The sequence below is a fragment of the Phallusia mammillata genome, chromosome 3, assembly GCF_965637545.1.
Source record: "Phallusia mammillata chromosome 3, kaPhaMamm4.hap1.1, whole genome shotgun sequence".
NCBI classification, from domain to species: domain Eukaryota; kingdom Metazoa; phylum Chordata; class Ascidiacea; order Phlebobranchia; family Ascidiidae; genus Phallusia; species Phallusia mammillata.
Window position 1 is genome coordinate 3,585,475 of NC_137254.1, and position 7,531 is coordinate 3,593,005.

The 7,531-nt window shown below is 35.5% G+C and overlaps 1 pseudogene; it reads left to right on the forward strand.

Moving 5' to 3' along the window:
* The first annotated feature begins 1,090 nt into the window (after positions 1 to 1,090).
* LOC145218245 (acetyl-CoA acetyltransferase, mitochondrial pseudogene) lies at positions 1,091 to 7,004 on the forward strand (annotated as a pseudogene).
* Positions 7,005 to 7,531: the final 527 nt, after the last annotated feature.

Below are 7,531 nucleotides of genomic sequence, written 5' to 3' on the forward strand. Positions count from 1 at the left end.
TTTGTAATTTTATCTGGACAAACAGAATTACAACGCATAGGTATGATTCAAAAGCGGTTTGTAAAATCACAGACAAGAGCAAAGAAAAGTGATTATGCGCGAACAAGTGACTTCCTTTGTTACTTGTCATAGAATTTGTTTGGTTACTTGTAAAAGAAATGGGCATGAGACACTTATAAATTCTTCATAATTTTAGTTGAACAGCGGTTGCGGACCATCCGAATAAAAATAAATTGTGGAAAGACAAAAGTCCTTAACCGTCCCGTCAAAACTGCCTTGCGAGTTCCAATTTGGGAATAGCTGCGCAAGGGCTTGTAAGCCATCCGGCCCTTGTGCGTGATTATTAAAATAATCCGACCTGCTGTTTATACAATGTAAAAGTATTTTCTGAATGTTGTCCCTACTCTTCATGATGTGGACGTTTCGGTTCCGCAAATGGAATACTATGACATAATTTTAACTGTATAACTCTGTATAACTATAAATAACTGTATCCAACTCGATAATCAAAAGCACAATATATAAATAAGAACCTGTGTTGCGACGAACAGCGAATATATTGTATGGTACCTCTTGTTCATAGCGTTTGACTTCACACAAATTGGAAGTCACTGCTTTTCAATCTATTCGTATGTTTGTTGGTTCTAATTAAGCCTGACCACATTTTAGAGTTTGCGAAGTAAACCTCAGAAAAAAAAACTGCCATAATAATGGTTGTTCGTTTTATCAATTGTACGTTACTTGGTAAAATCATATAATTTACGATATTTAAGAAATTTAATAAGTCGATTCCACACAAGAGCCAAGACGTCTTAAGTTTTAGGAATTTTTTCGTTTGCACATTTCTCGGCGTATCACTGTACCGGATTCACATGTGTGCGGTTGCTGTGTAATTTCCAACGCTTGCGGTTGAACAGCTATTCGCATGCCAGCGGAGAAGGCCTTGCACTCATATAAACCCAAAAGGTTCATACGAGTATAGTTTTCAGCGCATGTGCATTCTTGCTGTCTATGTTCCAATTCCAACGCTCGCGCATGAACAACATGCCAGTGTAATAAACGCGGAAAAGGGGCATTGTGCCCATAATAAATGGCAGGTTTGGTTTAACACAGAATGTTCTGGCCTTGGTAAAATCCATTCACGGTTTGGGAGTGACGGGCTGGGGGCCCAAACCGTTCAGAAACAACAAAATTGCCTACTAAAAGCAATCAGTCAGTTGCACCAGGACTCCCACTCCTTGCGATTTTTCCCAAGATCTTAGGATTTCATTGCTGGGCTTGGGATGTGTCGATATGCTGATGACTGGGCTTGGGATCTTGGGAAAAACTTTTTAAACCTTAGGATTTTTTGAAATTATCTGTTTAATAAGTTTAAGATACAATTAATACTGTTGTTGCAAAAAAATGATCCGTTAGCAAAATCATCTTTTTATGTAGCGATTTGCGTAACAGTGCTTCACCAATTTTGCCGTGCAAGTTGATTGAAATTCCCTGTCAAAACTTGCGAAAACTTTTTATGTTGTTCTCTTCGATAATGGCGTAATCGTGTATCTGTCCATAGGTAGCATAAATATGTAACTTACCATACTGTGAGAGCTGAATGAATTTTGCGTAAATTAATTTCTTGTAATGTACTTAAATATACGCTTGTAGTACTTCAACGATTTCCAATGGCTCAGTTGCGTGATAAGTTTGTAATAAAAAAATTCTGACTAAAACTATTTTTACCAACAACAACACAACATAAACCGACCACCACAAAATCTGGGTAAAATTTAATTTATTGATTGATGTTGTTCAAAACGTTTGTGTTACCAAGGTGGTTTGATTTTCAGCTCGAATTGCATTGAATCATTTCGACCTCAATGTTCCACCAGCAGAAGAACCAGCGCAGTTGGAAGGCGATAATGGTCGAAATGAAACTTTGTTGTGGATATAAATAACGCGACTTTATCTGTTTAGACTTGGATTTAACACTGATTGGGTTTATTCTTGTTTGAAACCGGAAACTGATTGGATATAAAGGGTTAAGCGGCTTCAACTTTTCAAGGTGCGTTTTCTGTTGAAAAAAAGCTTCTTTTATTCAACTGAAACGAAAAGACTTTTATTACAAAGTTTTTATTGCGAAAAAATAGTTTTATCGAGCTGCGTTTTGCCACCCAGATGACTTGAAAGGTGTCGATATGCTGATGACTTATAGCCCTACCGAGCAATTTATAGCCCTACCGAGTTTGATTTATAGCCCTACCGAGTATTACTTGTACTGTAAACTGAAACTGTGTCGCGTTTGCTTGTGTGTTTTCTCCTAATATCAGACATAGTTAACAGGTTCTGTCTTATATTTTGCATTGTAGCTGTTTGTTTGTTTCTTTCATTACATTGGAGAACAATATGGGTGCATGTGCTTTATTATGTTTGTCAAGAAATCAAGTGTGTAATAAACCACCATCATATGTAATTTCAAAAATGCGTTTTAATTCACTTGTGAACAATACATCTATTCATCACTCGACACAGAACGATAAACTACAAGAAGCAATAGAAAAAAGACAATAAGAAATATAGTGACACTCTAGTCGAGAAATAGTTTAGCAGAAACATAAATGTGTTTTCAGTATTAAATCACTGGTTGTGTTTTTACTTAACCAGACCAAAAACTACTTAACCAAACTAGAAAGAAATGGTTTCAACCCAGCAGCATTTAACACGTATTTGTTTTTGTTTAGTATACTTCGAATATAGGAAACAGTTCGTCAAACACGGTAAACTTTGATTGATTGTGAGAGTAATTGTTTGCCTCATGTAGCTTTGGTATTGTCGTTTTCAGTTTGCGTTACCTTTTATAGGGTTTCTTTGAAATGAGACATCAAGGATATCATAATAAATTCGACAGTCAAAACAATGGTAGGAAAAAATCACATAAATATTTTCTGATGGTGATGAAGGTCGAAAACAGTTCAATCAGTTACAACCACAACCAAAAGACACTCAAACAACTAATGCTTGCTATATTGCGTTTAAACAAAACGTATACACAGGTTAATAATTAAAAAAATCTAACATTCTCAAGTTTTGTTCATTTCAAACAACCATATTACTATAAGTCGTTGCGTTAGCCAGACAGGATCCTAGAAATAAATTTTATCAAAGAATACTAATTAAAAGCTTTTGCAAAATTTTGAAAATTTCTTTTTCGTGTTTTTTTGTACTTTTTTAAATAATTTCCAGTATTTCTTCTTTTAATGCAGTCTGAAAAAAAATGTACTGCATCGCGTGACGTGCTATCGAAAACCTGAGACAATATTTATTTTTACACAAATAAATGCTATTTTTGTTTTCAATTTTGTCATCGAACGTTTTTTATTTGCTGTAGATCATTTGCATGTATGTCTGGTCATCTGTACTTTCAGGTGATGTTTAACCGCATAATATTCGTTCCGTACAACCTTTTTCAGGTGTCATTTTGGGTTAAATAGGTACGCAAACATACAAAGTCTTTTGTAAATTTGTACAGTCAACCAGGCTTGTTTAAACTGCTCGAGGCAAAAGTGTAATCGAGAGTTTGTAGCAACAGCTTTTATTATGCTGCACTTGAACCCGCAAAGAATCGAATAAATTATTGCCCTTTTTGTTTTGCTCTTTTAAGGTGAGCGCACTGCCATATAACGTACTGGAATGTTTCCTTCTGCATCTACAGCTGTGCCACATGTCAGCGGTTATTTTTAAACCTGCATTTGCTGTATATTTTGGTCAAAAAAAACAGAAGAAAATGTTTTAGCCCAGACGAATCTGAATTAAATCAATTTCTAGTATTATAAATATTATTGCACTAAAAAGATTAATTTGCAAGCCCACTTGGATGATCAAAACATGTTAAAGCAATATTCTACCTGATTAGGATAATATTGTATTATTCAGCAGTAATATTTTATACAGCCATTGCAAAGTATTTTGCAGACATAAGGGTGGGATATACAAATTAAAAATTGCCATGTTCAAAATATCATTGCTTTCAGGTTGTAAAAATTTTCTACATTTACTTTTCATTTGTACTGATTATGCAATTAATCTTGGCTGAGCAAAAACAAGAATGTTTGAGCTTTAAGTTTTTATGTTTGGTAATTTATCAACCTTTGTTTCTACAGAATTTTTTATCCATGTTGTTTCATATTTGTCTTTAGGTGCAGGATTAAAAACAAGCACTCCGTGTTCAACAATCAACAAAGTCTGTGCATCTGGAATGAAATTAATTAGCGTCGCAATCAATCAATTGTGGACACCAAGACGTCATGGTGGCGGGTGGCATGGAAAGCATGTCAAAAGCTCTATTTGTGATGCCACGACCGCCACCAGCGTATGGCGGCGTAAAAATGATCGACCTTATTGTTCATGATGGCTTGACTGATGCTTACGGGAAATTTCACATGGGTATATGTGGATAGAATAGTGCAAAAAAAACATTCAATATCTCGTCAAGAGCAAATGCATATGCCATTGAGTCATATACAAGAAGTGCAAAGGCTACTGAAGATGGGCAGTTTAAAGATGAAATTGTTGATGTTGTTATTGAAGGTAAATTGTAAAGTATATTTTACAAATATTGGATAAAACTTCCTGTACAATTTGATTGCATATGATACATGTTTGATAAATCAAGTTTATAGAGCTCTTCTTGCAAATGTATTTTTATTCCGACATTTGATTTTCGAATTCATGAATTTTCCTTTGTTATTGTGCTCTGTACTAGTCGCATTCAGTGATATTTACCCTGATGAAGACGACCTGCATAGGACATCGAAACGTCAGAATAAAAATACATTTGCCAGAAGAGCTCTATAAACTTGACATTATGCCTGACAGCAATAGCTTATATATGCATATGAAATATGATTGATATATATGCTCTATTTACCACTTTTTTGTTAAAAGTTTGAGGTATACAACTATAAAACATGCTATAATTTGTTGTGTATTAAACTGCAAACAGTCCACACTGTCTCAACATATAAGGTCTCATCAGTGCAGTTGGTGACAAGACATTGCTTGTATAAGCTAGCTTAGCCATATACACCATGCCTGATTGTTACAGAAGTAACAGACCTTAAAACCCATACCCTACAAAAATCTGCTGTATTGATAATACCTTTTATGCTATAACAGCATGTACAGATTGCAGCGTACTTGAATATTAATTAATGTTTTTTATTTATGTTGTGTATTGTTTCAAGTTTAAACTGTAATTGGTAAGGTACAAATAACAGTTGTTATTTAATGGTAAAATAACGGCCCAAATAGACGTAAAAAGTGACATGCTTTATTTTTCAAATGTTTTGGCAAATGCTCATGTCATTATCAGTGATATGAAGTATATATAAACGGGCTTAACTGATGTGGCTCTTCATATCACCAATGATGCGTGAGCATTTGGCGAAATGTTAAAAAAATAAAGCATGTTGCTTTTTACGTCTATTTGGGCCGTTATTTTCACCATTAAATAACAACTGTTATTTCTACTTTACCAGTTATCAGTCAAAACATAAAGCAATAGACAATATAATTAAAAAACACTATTTGGGCCGTTATTTTCACCATTAAATTATAAACAGATCCACACATAGTGTTCCAAAGTTACCGTATTTACTCGATTGTAAGCCGCCCTCGTTTATAAGCAGCCCTCGATTGTAAGCCGCATGTTGAGGTGTTAAAAAAATAATGTAAGCCGCTATTTGCCAATATGTGTTAGTTACGTTGATAGCTGTACCCAACAGAACGTATATGTACATGCATACATGTTTTGAACCCCAAATAATTTAAAATGTTGGAGTATAGAAATAATTTCGGTACAAAATAAAAATGTAAGCCGCCCTCGAATGTAAGCCGCACAAACAGCAGCTAAAAAACAATATAAGCCACCGCTTACAATCGAGTAAATACGGTATTATTTGATCATGATTAATTAATGTGAATTTATCTTTTTTTTTCAGGAAAGCGTGGGAAACCCGACGTCACAGTGTCAGAAGACGAAGAATTCAAAAAAGTAAATTTCGACAAAATTCCAAAACTGAAGGCGGTTTTTCAAGCTGAAAATGGAACTGTCACTGCAGGCAACGCAAGCACATTAAACGATGGGGCAGCCGCATTATGTCTGATGTCAGCGCAAGCAGCTAATAATTTTGGTCTGAAACCATTAGCCCGAATTGTTAGTTTTGCAGATGCCGCTGTAGAACCAATAGACTTTCCAGTGGCCCCTGCATTTGCTATACCGAAAGCGCTTAAAATGGCTGGAGTCCGAGAAGACCAAATTGCATTATGGGAAATTAACGAGGCATTTAGTGTTGTGGCATTGGCAAATATTAAACTTTTGGGCATTAACGCAGCAAAAATCAATGTCGACGGCGGTGCTGTTTCACTCGGGCACCCTATTGGCATGTCAGGGGCCAGAATTGTGGCCCATTTGGCCCATAGATTAAAACCAGGGGAATTTGGATGTGCTGGTATTTGTAATGGCGGTGGTGGTGCCAGTGCTTTAGTTGTTGAAAAACTTTAATATGTTTGACCTATTTAAAGATGTTATCTTTCTATCATGTACAGTGATGTTTTAAAATAGTTCCTTTTTGTGATTTTGATGTGGCCTCTCAACTGTATGGTTTTTAGACTTGGTTTATTTACCATTTAAAGTTTGGTATACCTTGTATGTTCAAAATCCAGTCATAGTTTCAACCTTAGCTTTTGTTACATATATTTTCCACTAAAAATGGTTCAATAGCTACTTTAATGAGCTTATAAATGCATTGTTTCAGCAATCCGTAGCAAAATCTTTGCCAAACAAAAAGCTAAACCATTTTTTGCCAACCTTTGTTAACAAATTTTTCATTAAATAATGTTATTCGTGTAACCACACAAACCATTTTCAAACTTTAAAGTGGTACATCATTTGATTGTATTTTTTTGCCTCACCTAAAATGTGTCTGGCCTGTTTGCAATTACACTTGTATTGCTATTCAGTTTGTATGCAGATATTCAAAGTTAAACCACTTAGCTTGGTTTGGATGAGCTTAGAACAGGATTTTTACAGCTTACTAATTGTTGCATGCCAATGTGTCTATAATTAGCTCTTATATAGCCCTTTGTCTAATTTTCCGAAAGGTGCAAAGATATTTTAAGTTGAGTTTATTTTGCTTGGTGAAAGAAAACATAGCGACACAATTGCACTAAAACAATCACCAAGCCGGAAATAGCTGCGCAACGTTGAGACGTTATGAGGCGCAAAACAGTAGAGGGCTCAATTGGTGGATCATGATTAAACGCGCTGTAGCTACCCCGTATTATAAACCGTTATATGACAGTAACCCACTAGAAAGTAAGTTTGGCGCACTTTGAGTATAACACGACTTGGGGGAACGTTGGTAGGACCAGTCGAGGGGCTCTAGAATCTAACCACTCGTGTTAGAAAAGAGGGTGGGGTTTTGCCTGATACTTGGGTCTTGGAACTGGTCCGTAAGGACTTTGTGGTCTAAAGTTTCATTAGAAC